At 46.3% G+C, this 24,368-nt stretch overlaps 1 pseudogene across 6 annotated transcripts in view; it reads right to left on the bottom strand.

Moving 5' to 3' along the window:
- The window catches only part of LOC147659367 (epidermal differentiation-specific protein pseudogene), a 115,535-nt pseudogene that overhangs the window by 19,882 nt on the left and 71,285 nt on the right, over nucleotides 1-24,368 (bottom strand). For 2 of the 6 annotated variants that reach the window (XR_015307273.1, XR_015307278.1), the window contains exon 2: nucleotides 2,026-2,126. The product of XR_015307273.1 is annotated as an epidermal differentiation-specific protein pseudogene, transcript variant X1 (transcript). Of the gene's footprint in view, nucleotides 1-2,025; nucleotides 2,127-7,402; nucleotides 7,442-7,898; nucleotides 8,102-24,368 lie in introns of those variants that run through there. The other 4 variants (XR_015307277.1, XR_015307274.1, XR_015307275.1 and 1 more) reach the window with 4 other exon arrangements.

Genomic DNA, 24,368 nt, shown 5'->3' with positions numbered 1-24,368 from the left:
GTCTGACTGCCTATATAATGAGGTCCTCTGTCAATCAACATGGAAGCCTTGTTCCTTTTATCCCTGCTTCTCCCTGAGTGTTTGCTTCCTAATAGGAAACATTTGGTGTAAAGTTTTTCGATTCAGTAATCTTTATTTCGGTTTAGAAAAAGCATAAGAGATACATAATACTATTCATACATTTTGAATAATAAAACATAATTAAAAATGAGACATTGCATTGGTGCCGCCTTGACTGGAGCAATTGCTTGTTATGACCTTTAGTTCAGTCCATAGGCCTTGAAAATGGGTATACAATACAATAAATAACAGCTAATAATAAAAAGGGTAAACAATTATTACAAAAAGAGGCCACCCAGCACCAGATGATTTTGTGGAGCATTGTCCTGTTTGACATTGCTATTCTAGAATACAATCTAATTGATAATTGCTACTCACATTCTATATAAAAAAGAATTATATATGTTCTCACAACATGTATTACATGGTTAGTAAGTATGAGAATCAGTAACAGTCTGCGGCAAGAGGAGGAAAGCAATTTCTGAGATTTTTTCATCATTTTTTAAAAGAATCCAGCGCCTACGCCACATTGAGCATAGGAATCGAGAGACTCCCATACTCCCAATCCAATGGGCTTACAGGTATCAGAGGTATTAGATTTTGACACTCTGTATGCCTCCTGAAAATGCACAACCCCCAGATTCCTACACAACTGTTTGAGCCACCATTGCCTAGCAAGTTTGTATCCTGGACAAAAAAATAAAACATGAAGCTCTGTCTCCTCTTGGGGTCTACAGATGGGGCACCCTCGCGTGGCCGTGCTAGACCAACTTGCAGTAAAGGTACGGAGGGGACGGGTGCCGAATCAAAACTGTAGATATCATTTCCTAGCTAGGGGAGGCAAGATATCGTCCAGGAAAGGCTTAAATTTGTATTCAACTTTGTGTTCGAGAAAATCTGCTGTGAGATGGCCCGTCCCCTGGTTCCCACAAATAACTGCCAATTTATGTAAAAGGTGAGTTTTGACCAGTTCCACATGCGAGGTTGCCAAGCCTGCTACCACGGGGTCGCTCCAGAGACTAGGATTACCTATCCTGCTGCCCTCTTCCTTTAGGTACGCAAACCAAGGGATCTTTTTCTCTGCACCCCAGAAGCCCAAAAGCTCTTTTATTTCTAACCGGTATCTTCCAACTCTGGGGTCACCCATAGTCTTCGCCAGGAGGTTAGGGGTCTTAATGCAGCCTCATCTCCTATTGACCTAATACCCAAATCAAGTCTCAGCAGAATTAAAGGAGTACTAGAGGGGAGACCCAGAGTCTGTCTTAAAAAGCTATTCTCAGCTTTGCTCAATTGGCTCCAAGAACAGTCACCCCACAGTTCAGCCCCATACATTGATGAGGCCCTGGCCTGCACCTTATGAATCTCTAGGATAGGGTCAGGAGGTTTAAAGGAAGAATCTCTCAGTAATTTTGCAATTCCTCACATGGTCTGGGCTAATTTGAGCTTGGCTTTGGGAATTTGTGGCCCCCACTCCCTATTCTCGGTCATGCTTACACCTAGATAGTCAAATACAGAGACCCTTTACAGAACCATGACATTTAGGCTGGGATTAGGGTGTGTTGTCTTGTCTGGATTGAAGACCATACATTTGGTTTTTATGCTGTTGATTTCCAGCCCCTTGTTATTACAGTAGATTACAAAACTGTCCAGGACCCTCTGAATTCCCATTGGTGACTTGGACATTAAAAGGGTATAGTCCACGAACAAAAGTGCCAGGACCTTCGAATTTGCCAGTTTGGGGACATCATTGTCCATAACCTCATTAAGGTGTGCAGTCAAATGTTGAGAAAGAGGCAAAACAGAGTAGGAGCAAGCACACTCCCCTGCCTCACCCCCTTCTCAACGGGTTGAGTTAGCTCGCCCTCTTTCCCGCATCTAACTTGCGCAAAATTGGCTTCACGCAGCCTCTCAAACATGTTTAAAAGATAAGATGGGGTCCCCATGTCTCTGAGTTTTTACACTTACCTCTTCACAAAATGTTTTCCCAGCGACTTAAGTGACTTCTGAGGGACTCCTTCTTGATGTTGACAAATCTCGCAGGACACAGGTAACAATTATCACTCGATCTACAAGGAGAAATGAAACACAGCACACCTGTATTAGTTGTACACAACACAACATAATGCAATGTACTGAAGTGGATTAATCAATATGTTCAGTCTTTCGGCCGTAGGCACCAGGACCTGCTGCCAGTTGTGGAATGTTTAAAAGGGGACGAGTAAATCATGCATTGCGGTGAGACTGTGTAACTACCCTATGGGCATGAGAAAGTGATAAGAAGCATTAATTCTGAGCATTTGTTGGCATCAATGAGGCAATACAAGCACGATGCCCTATACCCCGTTCAGTGAATGAGCCTCACCGCCACTGCTGCCTCCTGCATTGGCGTGAGGCAGCCAACAGTGCGCCAGCACAGCCAGCCAGCAGGAACGCACCGTATTGTGGGAGATATGACGCATTCCTGTCCCTTCCCTTTCACACAGATCAGTGCAGCCAGGGGTCTTACTGTGTTGCGTTGTGTAGGCAAATGATAAATATTACCTAAATTCTTTGAATCTGCCCTAGACCCATACTTAGCTCAAACTCCTCCACCACCCCAACCTTACCACTGATGTCCTAAACCCAAAACTGGAGTAGAGTCACCTGCACTCAGCGATGGCATAAAATCAAGAAACCTGATCAATTGTAGAAGAGGCTGCTGTAAGCTTCATATATTTTGTTATGGATTTAGAACAGCTATTGCATGAAAATGGAGCTGTGTTTAGCGCTTTCGAATTTCATTCTGGCTAAAAATTGGGTTTTATGTAGAGCGAGCTTCCAAAAATTCCTAATCACCCTTATGTTTAAGCCTTGCTCTCCCACCGGGTTCTTGCTGTGGTGCCGAAACACTCATTCAGTAACCGCACGCGATACAAATCCAACCATTCATTCAAACAACAGCTGATTTAGTGATTTTCCAGTTACTTTCCATTTTTGCCTCAGAGCAAAAGAAGCAAAATGTGGGTACTGAGAAATGATCAATGATAAATGTCTGAAAGTGCCATGGAAATGAAAGAAATACTAAAAATAAAGCTGTTCCCACACTTCTTAACACGGTGCCTGAGTGTGAGCAGATGCCCCACGGTACAAAGACGAGGGGTGGAAAGTTGATGTTGTAGGTGTAGGCTCACCAGTGGCGTAACGAAACCTCAGGGGGCCCCCCTGCAAAGTGCATGGAGGTGCCCCCTCCGGACTCACTCCGGAGCTCTCAGGCCATGTACTGTGCTGAGGGGGCCCTCTAGAGCTCGCCCCCCCCCCGCACTGCAGGGGCTGTGGGCCTTATGTTATGCCCCTGTGTATCTTTTGATCGTTTATCTTTCAGATGTTTCAACCCCTGTTTGCGCTTTTCAGCCAACGCATTTAGTTCAAGAAACTTTCTTTTTTTTTTATTTCAAAAGATTTTATTAGAAGAAATTTTTACAAAAACCGTACAGTTTCCTAATCTTTAAATAATGACATTGCTGAGGGTGGAAGAGAATGCTGCTGGATTTGTGAATCGATCTGTGTTCACAAAATACATTGAAAAGGTGTCATTGTAGCTTATTAGAGTATATTCACGAGTCCCACCCTCCGTGCGTAGGGTCTCATCCATCCATAAATAAAAAAGCAAGCATTCCAACATGTCCCCGTCAAATGGCGGAAAGCCGTAGAGCCATGCAAGCGAGCGTGTAGACCCATACACATGTCAGGTATAGACACTATGAGGTATGTGGTCGGAACTGAGTGGTGCACAACACCAAGGCACAAATTTACTAACTTTGGCGCAACACAACTTGCTGCACTGCATCAAATGGCGAGAACCGGAATGTGTCACATGTACTAATCTATGGCACATTCCTGTTCTCTCTCTGCGCTGGCGCACGCACTGCAACCTAGCGCAAATGCACGCTTACAGCATGGGTGAAGCATGCCTGTGTTACTGGTAGGATTTTTGTTGTGCGGGAAGAGACAAATTCCGCACAAAAACTATTTTCAGATGCATTTTCCTCTTTCTACTTTTGGTGCAGGATGCAGTACACCTTGAAAGAGGAAATACCGAGGAGCAATAAAGATATTTCTCCCTATTACGCCTCTGTTTGGGTCAGGTATATTATTCCCCTTCCCAACGCAGAGTAATGCAAGGCATCGACTTGCGCTGCTTTGTGTTACTCTGGATTTACTAAGCCATGCAGAGGCATACAGGCTGGCTTTGCATGGCTTAGTAAATCTCACTGAAGCCCCTGTGTTGCCTTGCACCACCTTGCATGATATAACGGCAACCCAAGGGCTGCAAAAATCTGGGCCAAAGTTTACAGACTAGAAGCCTTATTTACTAACATTTTGCTTCGTGGTTGTGCCACTTTTGAGGCACAGCCACTATGCAAAATCTTAGTAGATATTTACGAAGCAATGCAAAGGTCGATTTGCACCACATTATGTGGCTTTGTAGAGAACTGTAATGCAACACAGTTGCTTACGATGCACTGCATTACATTTCATTCTGGGAGGTGTTCCACAAGTGGCTCATGGGCATTACGTGCATCCACCCACGGATTTCATGCCATGCCAGATTTACAAAGGTTTGTAAATTTGGGTTTGCATCAAATAGCTACACCTCCCAGGGGATGGCGTAAGGAGGAGAAATATCTTTATTTCTCCTTGTTACTTCCTCTTTCTATGTGTGCTGCTTTCTGCATCGAACCGCAGCCTAGCAGCATTAGCACTGTGCTATAACCTGACTGAAGAGTGCATGTTTACACAGAAGGATGACCTTGCCCTTTCGCCAAATCTCGAACACTCGTCTTGCTGTGGGGGTGCTTGTGACACCAAATGCATTAAAACTTGCCTCAGAGCTACAGCCCAGGGCAGAAAACATTACTGCTTATATTGTTCCTCCCCATAGCGCTGCGCCAGGCATGCCCCAAAACGTCCAGAGGCAGGAGCATTCGGCGCTAGGGGGTGCAGTCAGGAGGCTGGAGAAACTGTCCCAATGGGCCCCAGACTCACCGCAAGAAATCCCTGATGCTGCCTCCTGACTCAAGGGCATGACAAGACATGGCACAACGAGGTCGGCACCTGTGGACAGCGTGTCCAGCAGAGAAACAAAGAGGCCGGCACCTGGGTGGGGCAAGTATAAGTAACTGGCCCTAGCCCCCCCCCAGGTGCTGGAAATGATGCGGGGAGAGCGCCTGAAGAGAGGGACTCCCACGGGGTCCTTATGAGTGGAGCCAGGATGAGTGTGCCAGTGTGAGGCACTATGGGCCTGCCTTCTTAAGAGGGCCGACTGCTTGTGCAGCGGGAAGCCACATAGGAAGTGGAAAAAGCCTCAAGGGATGGTTTTTGTGCAGGAAGGTATGCCTTCCTGAGCAAAAACAATCCTGCCCATTACTCGGGCACCCTTGTGCCATGGTGCAAGGATGCTCGCATTGGAGATAGGATGCCTGAAGAGCGTCAGTGCCATGAGAGTGCAGACATCTTTTAAGATATGGCACATTTCTGCTCTCTCCCTCCACTTAATGCAGCACAGCAAGTTGCCTTGAGGCACTGTGTTGTGTGAAAGATTAGTAAATATAGGCCTTTGTGTGCTTCCACACATACAATGGGATGGAACCACCAGATACCTCGCGTCTGTGGCTCAGCGTGCGAAGAGCAATGTTGCCGTTGCCACCCAAGATCCCTTCCTAACCCCCTCGGGTATTTTTTTTTTTTTTTTAATGTCACCAACTTGCACTTTGCAAAGCTGCTGAAGTTGAAAGTGGCAAAGTAACAAGTTGTTAACTTCTCAAGTTTATAGACCCCTTCAATACTGTATCTGTTCTATGTGAGAGGGTACCTCTAATTGATGTTGCCTATTCTGCTCTGTGTGTGAGGGAAGTTGGTCCAAGTGCCGGCCATGCTGTTCCTGCTCAGTGTGTTGGCGTGTGTGGAGGGGGATGCTTGAAGCCACCTGTGATGCGGTTATTCTCCGTGCGGGAATGTTGCACTGGTGCGGCCAATGCTGGTCCTACTCAGTGTGTGTGTGTGTGGGGGGGGAGTTGCATGATGTCAACTGTGTGAGGGGAGATTGTGCTGGTGCTGTTGCCTCGTCATGTGCAATGCATGAAGGGAAGCTGGAGTGAGGGCGCCTCCTGTTCTGAGCGTTGCCTTTGTCATCACATGTTTTGTGAGACTTGAGTTTCCAAAGAGACTCCAGTGCTCCCACCAGTCCAGATCACATGGATCTGAAAATCACTTCAAGATGAAAACTGCTTGCTCGTGAGCTACCGTATTGAGAGATGTACTAGACAATGTCTTCTAAATCTTGGAAGATCACACCAGCATCTCAAAGGAGCTCAAGAGAGACCTAAGCAGAGGGACACTGAGGGAGTCACAAGACAGCCCCTTGAGCAAGGGGACCCAGCAATCCTCAAGTGGAATACTTGGCCTCAAAAATAAAACCGAAGTGACATGAACATTATGTAGCTCAAAGAAGAAACAGCTCTACAACAAAATAAGAGAAGCTAACAAAAGGGCATTGTCCCAAAAATGGAGTTAAAGGAACACATCATCTCCAATTGGTAGCAGAGGCCCGAGTGGCAGATGTGAAGAGAAAACATTGAACTTTGTAAAAAGAACGGAAAACATACAAACAAATAAGAGGTTTTTCAAGTAAAAATGGCTTTAAAATGTTTGAAGGAACGTAGCTCAAAGAGGAAGAGAACCTCACGTTCGACACTCCCATTTTATACTCCTACCTCGACGCCAAGACCTGGAACACGCTCCCCATCCTCCTACGGCAGACCGAGGACCTACTAATCTTCAGGAGATTGCTCAAGACCTGGCTCTTCAAGCAGTAGGAACACCCCCCCCCCCCCCTCAGAGATTGATTGGTGTTCCCATAGGTACTCCCATTAATTCTATCAGGACTGCTGAGGTGTCAAAACCCTCCGAGACCACCTCTGACCGTCTGAGTAAATGCCACTGTCTCTCCTTCCTGGCGAAGTGACATAGACGCCCTTACTCTCCGGAACAGACGTCCCTGTGACTGAAATGCCTCACAGAGATGAGCTCTCTACCCACCAGTGCCAATATCCGAAAACGAAAACCTCAGTTTTTCAAAATAAATCCGGCCTTCTCAACGAAACATTCACCACACGCACCTCAACACTGTGTTTTTCATGACAAAGAACTTCCACTCGTGATGCCCCAGCACTGCAGCAACATAGCCGTGCACGCTTCCTCACAGCCGGACTCTAAAGAGCAGATGTGCAGTACAAGCATTTCAGCAATCTATGTGCGCACCTGTGTGGACACCATTATATTGGTAAAACGTTATAATACTTACAGCAGGCTGAAGTTGCAGAGGTGATCTGTGCGAGGCGCTCTGTAAAATCACACATCGGAACATAAGTGAAAAAGGCCTTGCCTGTAGTCTGCCTCCATGTTTCTGGCGTGGCTGAGTCCTGGGATGCCTCGCCTCTCAAGTCACGCGCACTTTAACTGCGCTCCACAATGCGGAATGGCATTGGTCCCCAGCCCCACCCAGAAGGTCGCGCACACGCGGAGGCATCAGTGCGCCGCTCACCCACTATTAAATTAATGAAGCGCCTTGGAGGCCCCGCCGGGCCCGCGTGTGCGCGGTTGAGCTTGCGCACCATTTAATTCAGTCCTATGTAATTAATCGATCAAGAGCCTCTGAGGCCCGACCGGGGCCCGGGCCTGAGCACCATCATGATGCTGGCTCCAAGTGAGCCCCCCTCCCCCAACGCGCCGCGGGGGGCTGTGTTACGCCCCTGAGTCTCACTAAAGCTTCTGCGTCACTGCTTGCGCCATCCCAGTACCTCTTTTATGTTGATGTTAAATATTCTGCCAAGTCACAAGTAAAGCTTCTGCTCGGCGCGCGCTTACCGATCGGGGTCCACAGCAGGCCTGATGCAGAGGGACAAAGAGGAAGCTCTCCCTGGCGCACTGGCTTAAATAGGGCCTCTTGATGCCGTCACCGGGTGACCTTCCGTGGCCCTTTCCTGCGCCAGACCAAGGCTCCTGCCTGTGGCACGAATGAGGGCGCCCCTCCTCTAGTTGTGTGTGTGGAGGGGGGAAGGGGGCTTATTTATGACCACGAGACAAGTCCTACACTGTCACCTTCACTTAGATGCCTGAGGAAAGGGCCCTCTCCCGCGGATTGGTATCCACCAATAGAATGACCCACCCAAGGCCATTTACAGCACTGAAGATACAACGCCATGCTGAAGATGTGTGTGTCAATCACGCTGTCACTCACAGCTCAAGGCATGTACTGCTATCTACCACATTAGTAACAAGATGTCTAATGCACAGCTAGCGCTACTTGTAGCAAGACCTAAAAACCCGTCTGGGCAGCTGTAGCATAGACAACAGAGGTCTGGGCTTTCGCCTTCACAGCATACCAATGTGCATGACATGTTGAAACGGACATTGCACCAGCCACAGAGGAAGTTACAATCAATGAACTGGATATTTCTCAAACCTATTACAGAAAAAAGGGCCTTCTTGCTTCACATACCGTTGCACATCTATCCAGCAGAAACAGCTCGCCCATATCCCGGAAGTACCTGGTAAGGCACGTCATAGGTTTTCAAGAAGTTTGACTAGGCTGATCACAACTTCAGATATTTCATAAAACTGCAAAGAAATCAAAATATATACAGAATGAAGTTATAGACACATGCTTTCTGTTAGGGCTAGAGCTGTGCACGTGCTATAAATGGACGAGCTGCATTTAGATCTGCGGCAGCTCAAAATAGACCACCAGATGTTTTCATTGTGCAGGTCAAACCGATATACTGGAAAAAGGCAGCTCACAAGCTCCTGCCCCATCTGCCGCAAAACTCTGGGACGCAGCAAGTTCCCGCCACTCATCAAGAGCTGGTCGAGGACAGCGTTGGACTTACACAGGGCCCCTATGAGCTGGGCAGTCCTGCTCTCGGGCGCAGTCTGGAATCAGTGGCGGCTCTAGGCCCATGGCGGCCCTGGGCAGGGAGCGTAGGTAGGGGGCCACCGGAGGAACGCAGGCGCAGAGGCCAGTGAAGAGGGGGGGGGGGGTCAGTGTGTTTGGAAGTGGAACAGAGCCGGAGGCCGCTAAATCCTTTCCAGGGGCCGCCACACAAATATGTATCCATCCTCAGAGGATTATTATATTAAGAATATATATTGGTGTGGCGGTCCCTGGGGTTTGGCGGCCCTGTGCAGGTGCACAGCTTGCACATGCCTAAGGCCGCCCCTGCTGAAATATTCCTTTTAACAAACCAGTGCTGCTGGAGAGAAAAGTCTGCACAGACCTGGGAAGCAGAAGTGCTAAATTGCCTGGCCATTAGCAGCACATGCTTTCTGATGTAATAAAAGGTATGTTGTGGGGAAGAAGCAATGCTTTAAATGCAGGTGAACACATCCATGGGCATTACGCTCCAAACTGATCCATAACAGGCTCAAACATCCAATATAATCCATCGCTAAGCAATTCACCTGTCTCTTTTGACCTCGCAAGCCGCTATCCAACATCACCTCTGTCGTGTTCCCGATCCCAAGAAACACAAGGGACACAGGTGGGCAATCAGGTATACCTTTATTACGTTACACAGTGCACGAGGTTTCCCCGACCTCTCTCCTCGAGGTCTGATCCCAGAATGCCCCCAGGTCCCCTCCCCTGACCGGATGTGGTGTCCGGTGTCCCCTTGTCCCTTGACCCTATGCCCCAGGGTCCTAGTGCCATTGTCCAGGGCACAACATCTCCCCCTGTGTTGTGAGCAAAACATTTTTTTTTCATTAGGCTTGCTGTTTGATGATGGTGTACGAGAGAGAGAGAGAGAGTGAGAGATGCAGATAGAGAGTGTTTACAGCCTCTGTCCCCTTACATCTCCTCTATTAGTCTTTTTGTCTTTTTGCATTCTCTTATTGGTCGCTGCTCTTGTAGGTCCGCTGGTAATTCGTTGGTGGTCTGTCCTCCTCCAATTCTTGCTTTGGCATCTCTTCTTCTTTTGTTTTCAGCTCCTTGAAATGCGAGCTATTCCTGGTGATGTGATATTGACCGGCTGAGGCGGTGATCATTGGCCCTTTTACTTCCGTCACCGTCAAAGGTTTTCTTGAGAAAACGCTGTCTGATTTCTTCACTTGTCTCTGTTTTACTAGCACGGTGTCTCCTTCTTTTAGTTTTGTGTTTGCTGCATGTCTTCTCTGGTCATCATAGGCCTTCATCTTGGCTTTCTGATCCTTGTCCCTTGCGGCGATATCCTTTTGTTCTGTCTTCTCCACCTCCTTTATTTGTGGCAGCCTCGTTCTGCAGGGCACTTTCCCGTGGAGCTATGAGGGGTGTTTCGATAATCTCTTAGTACCTGACATATGGCCTGCCCTTTTGATATCTGCGTCAGTTTTGCCCTCTGTATCGCCTTCTTGATGGTTCCCATGAACCGTTCTGCCATGCCTTTTGCCTGTGGCCACAGCGGTGTTATTCTTCTGTGGTTGATTCCCAGATATGCCATGAATTTTTTTAACTCCTCACCTGAGAAAGGCGAGCCATTGTCTGTTTTCAATGTCTGTGGTGAGCCCCCTGCTGCGAATACATCATCTAGCACTGGCAGCATTGCGTTGGCCGATGTGGACGCTACCGGTCTCACTATCGGGAACCTTGAGTATTCATCTACGATCACTAGTAGGTAACTTCCTGTTTGCAATGGGCCATAAAAGTCTGCAGCCAGCTCTGTCCACACCGCCGTTGGTAGTTGGGACATTTGCAGCGGTTCCGGCTTTGATGAGGGCCCTGTTATTTGACAAATGTGACAGCGCGTCACCATTTCTTATACCATGTTTCTAGTCCTGGAAACCACACCTTTTCCCGTAGCATTTTTTTTGTTGCCACAATTCCTCTGTGCGAGTCATGCGCCAATTCTACTGTTCTTTTTCTCAAAGTCCGGGGCATTACTATCCGAGTGCCTCTCATTATTATCCCATTTCCGCCCTCCGACAGTTCCTCACTTATCCTTTTGAACGCTAGCAATTCTTCTTTCTCTACCCCTCTTTCTACAATACTGTTGCTGTTCACATGCCTCCATCTTTGTTGTCTGGTGATTCTCATTGTCTCCTGCATGGTGTGGTCTCTTTTTGTTTCGCGTTCCAGTTCTTCCAATGTTATCGTTGTTGGTGTACTTAGTTTCAGTGCAAAATTGAGGTATTCCTCTGCCATTGTTGTTGCTTGCGATGCTTGTGGCAAAGGGTGCCGCAACACATAGTCAGCTGGGTTGTGTTCCTTTCCTGGCTTGTGAATAATCTTGAAGTTGTAGTCCATGAGCCTGATTCCCCATCTCTCTATCTTTGGCGGTATCTTTGCGTTCGGATTGCCATATATTTTTGTGAGTGCCTGATGATCTGTTATGATTGTAAAGGGTTTCACGTAGACGAACATGTGGTAATGTTTGCAGGCCCACACTACTGCCAAACTCTCCTTTTCTGGTTGAGAGTATCCTTTCTCAATCTCCGACAAGCTCTTGCTTCCGTAGGCCACTATGTGTCTTGGGGAGTCTCTCCCTGGTTCATGCTGCGCCAATATTGCTCCTAGTCCCACTGGACTTGCATCTACTGTTAATTCTGTACACAGTCTTGGGTCAAAATATGCTAGGTGATCCACTGCTTTTACTGCTTGTCTTATTTCTTCAAACGCTTTGCTGCATTCATCGGTCCATGAGAAACTCTGTCCCTGCTTTGTGCGCTCTCTTAACGGCGCACTTACAGTGGCAAAGTCTTTGATATATCTTGCACAGTAGCTTGCTAGACCGAGGAATGACCTTACTTCCGCCACATCCGTTGGCCTCGTTGCCTTTTCCAATGTTTCCACCTTGCTATGATCCGGCCGCATTCCTTTTTTTGAGAAAATGTGGCCGAAGAAAACCAGTTTGTTTTCTCCTAGTTCACATTTGTCTTCGTTCAGTGTCAAACCAGCCTGTTCAAGGTGGGAGCACACACTTCTTAACGCCTTGTCATGCTCTTCGTCCAACTTGCCAAATACCAGAATGTCATCGCTGTAGTTTAAACTGTTCTTTATTGGCCTTATTATTTGTCTTATCGTTTCTTGAAATATCTCTGCAGCCGATGAGATCCCGAAACTCAGGCGTTTGTATCTAAACATACCGAGGTGGGTAGAGAACGTTGTGATGTATCTAGATTGAGGATCCAGTTCTAGTTGGTGGTATCCTTTGCACAAGTCCAGTTTGGGGAAATGCCTTGTGCCTGTGAGACAGCTGATCATGTCGTCCAAATGTGGTCCAGGGTGTCGTTCACGTTCAATAGCCTTGTTCGGTATCCTCATGTCTACACATATTCTTATTTTGGACGTGTCTTTCTTTGGGACAGCCACGATGGGCGACACCCACAGCGTCGGTCCTTCTAATGGCTCTATTATGTCCTGCTTCAGTAGGGCTTCCAGCTCCTCTTCTACTTGTGGCTGCAGGTGAATTGGCACTCTTCTGTGGTGTTGTGCAATTGGTCTTACTGTCTCGTCAATGTGCAGCGTAATTTGTGGTCCTTTGAGCTTCCATAGCCCTTGTAGTAACTTGAGGTATTCTCTCAGAATGTTGTTCCTTTCTGACATGTTGTATGTCATTACCATGAGACCCATCACTTGAGCCATGACATTACTCAGCAGGCATGGCGCTGGGTTGTCTCCTTTCAGTACATGTATTTCTTCGGTTGTCTTTTGATCCTTGTACGTCAGTTCTTCTTTGTACTTTCCCATGTTTATCACCAGTCTTTTGGACCCCCATGTGAATACTTTGACCCGAGATGGTATTAGAATCGGCTTTATCTTCATTCTTTCATATTCTGAAACACACATAATGTTGCACGTTGCACCACTGTTCAGGACAAATTCTGCTTCATGCGGCCCCACCTTTATGTTCACCGATTCTGTTTTCTTTATTTTCTTTTTTCCTATTAGGCATATTCTTGCTTCATCTTCTTCTTCACTTTCCTCTTCCATTTCTGACTCTGCGTTGACATCTGTTATGAGATACAATTGTTCTGTTTTTTCTATTTCTTCCTCTTCTTCCGACTCTACTGATGAGCTTCTTGCTCCTGTCTCGACATGCCTGATGTGTCTGCTTGTTGGCATTCGTGCTCTTCTGGCCTTCCTCGGTCGTTTCTTTACTGCATTCCTTGACACACGCTTGCATAGTGGTTTCTTCCATTGCATTTTCTGCAGGTCTGGCCGATTGCCGGGCATGGGCCTCTGTGTGGGAACTCAAGTCCGCACCTGTAGCATGTTCCTTCCGGCTGTTTCTTCACTGCCTGTTCATTCTTTTCCTTCTTCCAGCATCCTGATCGGCTGTTGTTTGTCATCCGAGGAATCTGTTCTCCACTACTTGTCTTGCTTCGTTCCATTTCCTTTGCATGTGCTGTCGCTCTGGCTTCGGCCCTTCCTAGCACCAGGATGTTTTCCAATGAGATTGGTTCTTTTAAGATCCTTGTGCGGAATTCAATGTCACGACAGCCTTGAATTATTCGTAATCTTATTGCCTGTTCGTTGTCGAACTTATCAAATTCGCAAGGAGTTACCAGTTTCCGCAACCTTGTTGCGAAGTCATCCAGATATTCTTCTGCTTGTTGGAATGCGATCATGAAGCTGTGTAGTTCGAAATCAACATTTCTCTGGGGATCAAACTTGTCTGTTAAACATTTTATTAGTTTCTCATAGGTGGCAATCTCTTCTTTTGGTAGTGTCACCAGTAGGTCCTCCACTTCATCTCCTACTAGGTTCAGAAATAGACCTTTCATATTAGCTGTTGTTACATCAGTTGCTTCCACATAGTTTTCAAATCGCCTGACCCATTTTTCCCATCTTATTCCTGTTTGTGGTTCGGATAGACTGAATGGCAGTGGCCTCCTATATTGTGCACTTGGTTTTGGGTCCGCCATTGTTGCCTTCTTTTCTTTGTTTCCTTGTGTTTTCTTTTGTTTTCTCGTGCCCTTTCCTTGTTTATTTTGTTTTGTCTTTAAGGCTCTTTTTCTTGTGCCTTTACTTTATTTTCCTCTATTTTTATTCTTTTATTTCATCCTTTTGCCTTCCTGTGCCTTTATTTCTGTTTCTTCCCTTTTATTTGCACTCTTTCTGGTGTCCTCACGCTGTGCCTGACTTCAAAATGGCTGCCGTGCTGTTTCTTGTTCCTTATTGGTCACTTTGATTGACCACAAAATGGCCTCCGGTATTCTCGCATTGTTTTGCGGCCAATCGGGATACTGCCTGTCTTCAAAATGGCCGCCCGTGTATTCTCTGCTCCTATTGGCTCACGCGCCTGATCCTAAGATGGCCGCCGAGACTCTCGCGCCAAATCTTCAAACTTCGCGCTTATTGCACAGCGTCTTACCGGCACTCCTGGATTTTGTTTCCAGCGATCGGGGTGGGCTCCCACGTTGCTGTATTCTTCTCCTCTTCCTCCGCAATCATCTGTGGGCAAGCGCGATCCAGGGTGGGCTCCTGGTCTAAACTCGCTGATGTTCGTCGTCGGGATGTTCGTCGTCGGACATCGATGGCCTTGCACACGATGGAAACGTCTCCGCCTCGTCGCCAGATGTCGTGTTCCCGAACCCAGGAAACACAAGGGACACAGCTGGGCAATCAGGTATTCTTTTATTACGTTACACAGTGCATGAGGTTGCCCCAACCTCTCTCCTCGAGGTCCGATCCCAGAATGCCCCCAGGTCCCCTCCCCTGACCGGATGTGGTGTCCGGTGTCCCCTTGTCCCTTGACCCTATGCCCCAGGGTCCTAGTGCAATTGTCCAGGGCACGACATCCTCTCTCTGAACAATATGCAAAAAGTCTCCGAAGATGGATGTTGCAGAAAACTCAAACAGTCATCACTCTGTTTCGTTGCACGATTGCCTTAGGCCCTAACGCAAGCCAGGGAAGTGGGCCTTCTGGACTGCGGCTGGGTAGCAAAAGCAAGGTAAATTCCTCATCCAATGGTGGCTATGACTGAAGCAGCTGGATCCCTCACTTCGCTGGCGCATGGTGCCACTACTCCTGCAGCACATAGGATATCTATGCCCGCAGCCAGTTTACAGAAACTCACCTTGCTCTTCACCTCTCCTGTGACATTTATACAAGTCAATTGTAAGTAGGTGTGCGGGAGGTGCGCCTGCACCCCCAGAAAACCTCCAAAGTGCCAACTTAACAAAACAAGGAAGACCAGGACTTTGAGCAATGGAGATTAGCAGCAAGTGTGTCAATCCTAAAACCAATTTAAAAACAACTTAAAATTGCATTTTAAAAGTGCGACTACGAGTATTCATAGTAGCGCCCCAATATATAGTCAATGGAGTCAGTGAAGAAGCAGCACCCCAGGTCATTGTCAGACAATGATTAGAAAGCTGGTGATGGTGTGCCGCTGTCCTTATGCTACAAACCAAGAGAATAAAGTAAAGAAGTCCAGGACGACCACGGTGAACGTTTCAAAATGACTCCAGACAGGGAAGCATTGTGATACAATCGGTGAAGAACCAGGTATACAAACAAAAGGAGTACACCACTTTTCAAGGTAAGAATGTTATAGAGGCGCCATTATATACTGGCAGAAGGTTTATTAGCCGGGTGGTTATACGGGATGAGCGATCAGTCACTTAAAAATATTGGATTTTCAGATTAAGAGGACTTTGACTGATTAATGCGCAAAGCAGGTTTACACATGCTGGTTTCTTTCTCCCCTTTCGGTTCATAAATGTACAAAGTGTTCTCTCAAATGCTGGCTGCCTTTGACCGGTCTTCATTGTGCTTATTGAATAAAAGCAAAAAATTAAACGCAACATCATTTCAATTCAACAGAACTAGTGCCTTTGTGCTTTTCTTCGCCGTCGACAAACCACAACCCATGCAATAAGATTCAGCTTCTGGGTCCAGGTCTCAACTCTTATTTGTCCCACGCAGACTATTTTCTTTGTCTGCTGTAGTTTTCATTTTTAACTCCTTTGCACCCAGCCACGGTACAGCTGACAGTAGTCATGTGCTATTAAGGTTCTTAAAATTAGAACGTCAGAAATTGAAGACCCTGCACGACTTTCGCTACCCTCATACCATACATATATCAGACTTGTTATGCATTATATTCGGAATAATTAGCTCAAAGTGTGTATCTCCGCTTATAAATAAATAACTGGATAACCGCTCCAGATCCGAATTTTCGTTACAACGGAATGGATGTTATCACCCAAATCTTTGGCACTGATTTAATCTATTCACAAACATAAAAGGGTGTGCAGACATGTGGGATTAGAACCTGTGATCTGAAAATTCGTCACAAGCTGCATTAACAATCTCAGACATCTTACTGTCCACATTGTTCCCCCAAACAAAATGCCTAACAAAAGTATTGTGCTAGCACAAACTGAATCTAAGCAGGACAACTGCGAGTCTCGCCTTCTCATAATTCATTATTCAATCTAAATCATACAAGGATGTGACATTTACTTTAGAATCCAATCGCTAGCAGCTAGCACAGTGTATCATAACTTCAATAGAAGTTAGCAAGTTTTGAATCAGACTTTACAGGAGTAGGTCAACAGGTCTATGGAAGCCTGTAAAGCTCTCCTGGACTTACCGTTCTCAGCTGAGAATCACAGGCGGTTAAACTGGCACCTGGTGGGGGGCAAGAAAAGGTGAAGGGAAGGGGCGCTGGAGCGAACAGATACAAAAAGGGGAAAAAATCACACGCCCCGCGCGGCAGAAGGGGGAGGCGCCAGGGGCGTAACACAGGCCCCGCAGCCCACGCGGTGCAGGGGGCCCCTAGCTCCAAGGGGCCCCCTCGGCACTGAACTCCGGCCGGGAGAGCTCCTAATTGAGCCCGGAGGGAGCCCCACTAAGTACCGTGCAGGGAGGCCCCCTCACTTTTCGTTACGCCAGTGGGAGGCGCATGCACCTCACGCGGCAGCAGGGGGAGGAGGGGACCTGCACGATTCCCTTGCGGGAGAGGGAACCATATGGTGCCACCATATGGCGCCGCGTGCTCCCGCAAGGTGTTCGCGCTGAAAATTGAAGGCAATGGAACGCGTGCACGTGTTTGGCTGAAAGCCGAAGTGATAGCAATAGGTCACTATGCCTATGCAGCGCTTGTGTGCTGCGTAGGCGAGACCTTAAAAACGAAAATCACTTACCTTTAATTTTTTAAAATGTAAGTTTAACTTGTCATTTCTTGTCATCAGGGCACCCCCCCCCCCCCCCCCCCCCCTCAGTGCTCTTGCTTGCACGAGCCGCACCTAGGTACGCTACCCTACACCAAGGTGAAGGGGTAGGAATGCAGTGTATTTATGCAATACAGTGCATTTCTGTCCTTTCCCCCTGTGCTGGTGCTGTTTTGGCAGCCTAGCACCAACACGTAGCACACTTGTACCACGGTGCCTGTGTTGTCAGCAGGATTCTTTGTGTGCAGGAAGGGGTTTTGCTTTCCAAAACCTTTATTCTCATAAAGAGATTAGTAATATTCTTTTTCTCTTTATTCAATTACTGTGTCAAATAAATCAGTTTACAGAAATTTACCAAGAGGAAATATGATTAGGCAATAACAAACTAAAATACCAAATATGTTCCATAAAGGAATTACTCCCTACTCTAAGAAAGTCACATTAAGGTCAAGCTATCAAATACATTTGTGCAGAATTCAGAAATTTCAAAGCTTCTATTTGTTAAAGAGAACTGTTACTGCAGCCTACCAGTGAATATGACTGCCAAACACATTTTGACTACCTGTCATTTTTCAATGCGTTTTCACATTAATATCTAAGCCACTTTATCAGCTTCATTAATTGATTTTAACTTACATTTTCAGCTTTATGCACTTGATTTTGTGATTAGTGCCGCCGGAGCGTCACAAAAAGTAACGATCCAGAGGCGCAAGGTTCTCATAAATTTGCAGTTAAAAGTCCAAATTGTATAAGTGATCTATGTTAGAAGCAGCTGAGGACACTTCACCTGCTTCTCAATTGTGGACAGTTTTCTGATAAGAGCTGTGGTTGGACCTCAGCTTCCTCTTATAGATGACCCCCACTCCCCAGACCCCCAACATCCATTGAAGCGAAGGCTCACTCGCAGTCGCTGCTCAGATATTATGAGTCAGGGTGAGCAGAATTACTGTATGAACCAGTGGCGTAACAAAATGTGAGAGCCCCCCTGCAAGGTACGTGGAGGACCCCCCTCTGGCCTCAATCAGGAGTTTCTGGCCAGAGTACTGTGCTGAGGGGGCCCCCCTGGAGGCTGGGGGCACCCCCTGTCCCACGGGGGCAACTGTGGCCTCTTCGACGCGCTTGGTATGAACAAAATTCTACCTGGCAGTAATTCCACCTGGAAAAATGGCGCGAGACTTTGGCCTCCGCCGCAGCCTCTTTCCCTCCTCTTTTTCTGGCAGGGGGAGCCGTAGAGTGCTCCCAAGTCCAGACTGGCTGTACTGGGCATCGAGAGTTTCTCCAGGAGGCTGGAAGAGTGGGGGCTGTTTTTGCTCCCGGGGTCGGTTTTGTTACTGGTGGCTGGTTTTTCACTGAGATGGAGGGCACTGTTGTTGGAATGCCGTTCATTATTGGGGGTAAGTAGGTATCTATCACAAGTCATAAGGCCACAATCACAATATAAGGCACTGCACATAAAGCAGTCAACAATAGTGAGCTGATTAGGCGTGGCGCAGACACCATTACATTTCCAGCCCGAGGAGATGCTGATGGCTGAAATAATCTTCAAAGTTCTAACATTCCACGACCACACCTTGTGCTGTGTAACAACAGGCCTCAGGCAATGGATGGGTTCCATGAAGATGCTCATCTTCAAAGACCGGTCTATCTGGACGTGGGATCTAGAATCGTAAAACTAGCAGCATGTTTTGTAAAAATAAGGTTTCATGTGCATGCTATTATATATTTCGTAAAAGTCAATGCTACCCTCAGTAGAGCAGGAAAACATTATGGGGCATATTAATAAGGGATTTTCTCCGCTTTTTTGGCTTTAAATTAAATTATCAAGCTTTACACTAATCCTGTTAGAGACAAAAAAAGTAGCGCTAACCACGGTTAACGCTGCTTTTTTAGGTCTGCTAATTTTCAGACTTAGCCATGTAATCCAATGGGAGGTGTTGCCCACTGTCGTGGGGTCTTTACTGTATATGAGAAACCTGCTCACTACACTGGTTGCCTTTGGACAGTAATAAGCCCAACTAATATTCTAATACCTGTATGCATGTATGAATGTATGTATGTATGTATGTATGAATGTATGTATGTATGCATGCATGTTTTGTTATTTCTAAGCAAGAATCTAGAGGGCTAGCAACAGAGCAGAATACAAGGGGGAAGCTCTAGTGTGGATTCAAGGGGGGGGGGTTTGGAATTGACGATAGTTTGCAGGTTAAAGTTGGGAAAACACGTAGAAGAAGAATACCATTTTGGTAGAAGTGAGATATGTGTACAGATGTCCCTGCCACCCTAGTGGGAATTCTCGGAGAGGTATACAATCTTAATAGGGAGGGTGTTGCATTCCTCAGTTTTAGGGGGATGTCATACATCCACAAAACTCTGAAAAAAAATCATAAGATCCTTGAGGTCATTTTGACCAAAATAAGGCCCTAGTTTATGGGCATTTGGTGTAGGGCTGTGCATCAAGTAAGCTTGCTTTGCTGTCCTATGCCAAAGTGAAGGGGCATGAATGCACGGTATTTCTGTCCTTTCCCCCTGCACTGCTACCGTTTTGGTAGCCTAGTGCCAACAAAGGCCCCTCCTTGTAAAATAGTACAAGCGTGCTTGTGTTGTCTGCAGCATTGTTTTTATGCAGGAACGGGCACACATGGAAAGAGGGAAACACAAAGATTAATACAGGTATTTCTTCTCGTTATGCCTTACCCTCTGGAGGTGTAAGGCTTTGGCACTTCCCCGGGTAACATGCTCTCGTAAATCTGGGGAAGTCAAAATCCATGGGTGTTGCATGGAGAAACCCACTGCAGTGTCTATGGAATTTCTCCAAGCGCAGAGCAAGGCAATCCAGCAATTGCGCCGTCTGCCGTACTCCATATCCATGAGGCTATTTGTAGTTCGAGTTGAGGGTAACATACGGCGACGGCTTTCCTTTCTAAATTGAATGTTTCAACATTTTTAGGCACGTTCATAAGTGTGCGGATTAGACTTTCTATTATTATTCTAATTTTTTGTAGAACATGTTCTGTAATTACAATATTAATGCGGTGAAACGATATGTTGCTACCGGTCAACAGTTTACATTTCCATTGGTGCATAAGCACTGAGTTAAGTTTCTTGAAAACGAGTGCAACTCATGAAGGAGCCTTTCATGTGACGTGCATTGACAAAGCAGTGTGATTGGATGACCTCCTTATATAAAATGTAGAAGGCACTAGTGTGCACTGTGTGTGAGGAATGTTAGTAGAACTGTAGCAAAACGTAGTGAAGTAAGGTGAGGTACAATGACTGAGCTGCCTGCGATCCCGGTATTGCAGCAGCAATATGTATGGTTGCGGGTTGCGTTGTATGAGATGGGGGAGGGCGCGAAGGGCGTGTTGCTTAGTGGAGGAGAGGGTTTATGATGGCTGGTGTGTTGGGTGACAGCTGCCTGCCTCTCTCGAGCCCCACCCGGACTCAGACTTGCAATGTTCCTAGCAGTGAGCCCAGCGGGGTCTTGGGGCAGAGTTCTCACCCCACCAGCCTCGATGCACTGCCCGGGTTATATGAGAAAAGAGCTGGGACCAGGTTGCACCGAGTGTGCCTTCTGCTTGTTCCCCGCGACCACAGCTGGTACAGTGGGAAATGCTGAACAACCCGGGCAGGAACGGGAGAAACCCCCATTCCCCCTCCAGGAGTGTCGTGAAATGGAAGTGGGGGCTCATGGCCTGGGTAAACACTCTAAGCTGTGGCCAGTGTAAACATCTAATAACTATAGGAGAGCCTCAGCACATCCAAGTGGGTGCATCACTGAAACATGGAGCAGAGCCCATGTACATAAATCATGTGCACGTGACAGGTACCATGAATGATGCCGAAAAACAAGCCGTGCCTGTAGTAGTAGAAACTCATTAAAGAAAACAGTGCTTGCAGACTAAATAAGCTGTACAGTGTAACAAAGGTAAAAGGATCAGTCCTCATGGGAGGTTGCAAATGAATACTTGAAAGTTGCGCTATCCTCATCGGGGAGCGTCCCTTGCATGCACCCCCAAAGATCCCAATGGAAAACAATATTCAACTTGAGTGTGTTTATAGATTCCAATTTTATTCAGGTATTCAATTTTGAAAAGTTTATTATTTGGAGTCAATATTCCAATATAACTTCGGTGTGTGTTCAATGCACAACAAATTGTTCCTCCAGATGCATCATTCAGGCATGTCCGTACCAGGACAGGTCGTAATTTATTATTATGTATGTCCCCAATGCATTTCCGGCACACATAGTATAGTTTTACTATCGAACAGGACGCAAGGTCCCAAGGTCACAGGTTTCCGAATTCACCCCCTGATGTAGGGCAGATGTGTGCCCAAAATGCATTGCGGAGAAACATCCAAATAAGAAAAATAGAATCTATAAATACACTCAAGTTGAATATTGTTTTCCATTGGGATCTTTGGCAGTGCATGGAAGTAATGCTCCCCGATGAGCATAGCACAACTTTCAAGTATTCTGACACGCCTATGCTCAGAAGGCGATACATTCCTGCATGTCAACAACTTATCATAACAAGATGAAGAATTAGTAAAATATTCATAATCTATTTGGAGTGCGTAAGTCAAGCCCTACTTACTTAAGGTTACAAATGAAGATAGGCTTGTTAGCCCATCCTTAGTACCGCCTTATTGTCCAGTCAGAAGCCAGCATTTACAAAGGCCAATGACAAAGGCCAATGACAAATCGGGCAGAAAGTGAAAGGGGCTTCAATTACATACTCCAATACAGCATGCTTCACCGAGCAGCGCTTGGGCTGCCCAGGCTCGACATAAAAACATATTGCCTTTGAGCTGGGATCTAATGAGGAAGAGGGTACTAATGGTGGCAGTGTTAAGCCCCATCTCCCAAGAATCCCTTTGTTGTTCTCCTTGCAAAAGCAGGACAATTCCTTACATTTTCATGTGTTGCATATAGATTGGGTCTCCAGAAAAGTAACGCTACGATCCTCCTATTGCTTGGTACACTGCTATCAAGAAACCGCCCTATGGCAAGCTCCTTTATGTTGCGCGCTTTCCAATTCCAATTCCACCGTTCCTCCTTCTGAGTATCTTGAATTCGCTGGTGTTTTTGATGAGGTGAAGGCTGTAGCACTTCCCCCACACAGAGCTTATGATTGCAGGATCGATTTGATTCCTGGTGCTGAGCTGCCAGTCAGCAGAGTATACGCCTTAACTGAACCAGAGACTAAGTATCTGTTGTGACTACATTTACAGAAGCTTAGCTAGTTTGCATGCGTCTGTGTGGTGTGTCTCACTACGTCTTTTTGGAGCATCCTGTTAGCATCCATTCACTTACATCTTGTTCCTAGTATGTACTTTTTCTGCCTCTCTTTATCCTTGGCTTTCTGCTCTTTTCTTTATAATTCGTTGTACTATTTATTTATTTGTTCTCTTTGTCTCCTTAAGGAAAGAGGATATGTTGTGACTAGATTTACAGCAGCTTAGGTAGTTTGCATGTGTCTGTGTGTATGGAACCTTGGAGTGCATGATGTCAGCGTGGAATGTGGGTATGCCTGGTGGACTGGAGGAGTGACAGTTGGAATGAGTGGGTGAGCTATGAAGATCAGCTCCTGGTGGGGCCATGTACTAGCTTGGATTAACTTTGTACCATCTTGAATTGATCCTGTATCCAACATGAATGATCCTGTAACAACTTAATAAATCTCTACTTGGATCTACCTTATGACTACCATTATACTTCATTACAGTATCCTTATGAGTATTTGCAGGACATGTTAAAGAAAGGCTTTATCCATCATTCAACCTCCCCTGTGTCCTTATCTATTTTTTTTTATTCTTAAGAGAGAAGGAGGATTGAGAGTGTGCCTGGACTATCGTGCTCTGAACAAAGTGACAGTAAAAAACAAAGACCCTCTTCCACTCATCTCCAATCTTGTGGATCAGGTGCGTAAGGCCAAAATCTTTACTAAGCTTGACTTGCGTGGGTCGTACCATCTGATTCGAGTCAGGGAAGGAGATGAGTGGAAGACGGGTTTCCGCACTACGTTTGGTTTATATGAATACTGCGTGATGCCTTTTAGCTTATGCAATGCCCCTGCAGCTTTTCAATTTTTTGTAAATGAGATACTTCGGGAGTTCTTAGACCTATCTGTTATTGTCTACATTGATGACATTCTAATCTATTCTCAAACTGAACAAGAGCACGTGGAGCACGTATTGTTAATACTGCAACGACTCCAGGATAATCATTTTTTCGCTAAACTGGACAAGTGTCTATTTCATACCCAGAAAGTGGACTTTTTAGGTTTTGTTATATCCCCTGATGGTATTCATATGGATCCTACCAAGATGTCTGCTATCACCTGCTGGGCTAGCCCTAAAACAGTGAGAGAAGTGCAATCCTTTTTAGAAGTCGCTAGTTTTTACTGAAGATTTATCCATCACTTCTCTGAACTAGTTGCTCCAATAACAAGATTCCTAAAAAAGGGGGTAACGTTTGAATGGGACAATGCTGCTGAATCAACCTTCCGGACCCTGAAGAACAGATTGCCTTCTGCACCTGTTATAAGACATGCAGATCAGACCCAGCTGTATTTTGTGGAGGCCGATGCCTCTCTGTATGCAGTGGGAGGGGTATTATCACAGTGAGACGTAAAGTCACGCACTCTCCATCCAGTAGCTTACTTCTCGAAAACCCTAACACAAGCTGAACAGAACTATACAATAGGTGAAAGGGAACTCTTGGCCATAAAGATGGCGTTCCAGGCGTGGCGTCATTACTTGTTAGGATCTCCTCATGCCATCACAATCTATTCTGACCATGGAAACCTCCAATTAATTTGCCCTGCTAGTGCCCTTACCCCCAGACAGATGAGATGGGTATCCTTTTTCTGTGAATATGATTTTGTTATGACCCTTTGTCCAGGATCGAAGCAAGGAAAAGCAGATGGCCTATCACGGTTGGGAAGAGATCACAGGTACATAGAGGAGACCCCTGTACCCATCATACCCGAGAACAAGATCATAGCGCTGGGTGAATGACATGATGTTGATTCTGACTCTTTTTTTTGCAGTTGGAACAGGAGTTTATCAAGCTCGATAGAGGGAAATGGTTAGTGAATCCTTTGAATAAAAC

This window comes from Lissotriton vulgaris, unplaced genomic scaffold, assembly GCF_964263255.1.
Source record: "Lissotriton vulgaris unplaced genomic scaffold, aLisVul1.2 SCAFFOLD_4937, whole genome shotgun sequence".
Taxonomy (NCBI): Eukaryota; Metazoa; Chordata; class Amphibia; order Caudata; family Salamandridae; genus Lissotriton; species Lissotriton vulgaris.
The sequence above is the reverse complement of the archived record's forward strand: the minus strand, read 5'-3'. Positions and strand labels throughout refer to the sequence as shown.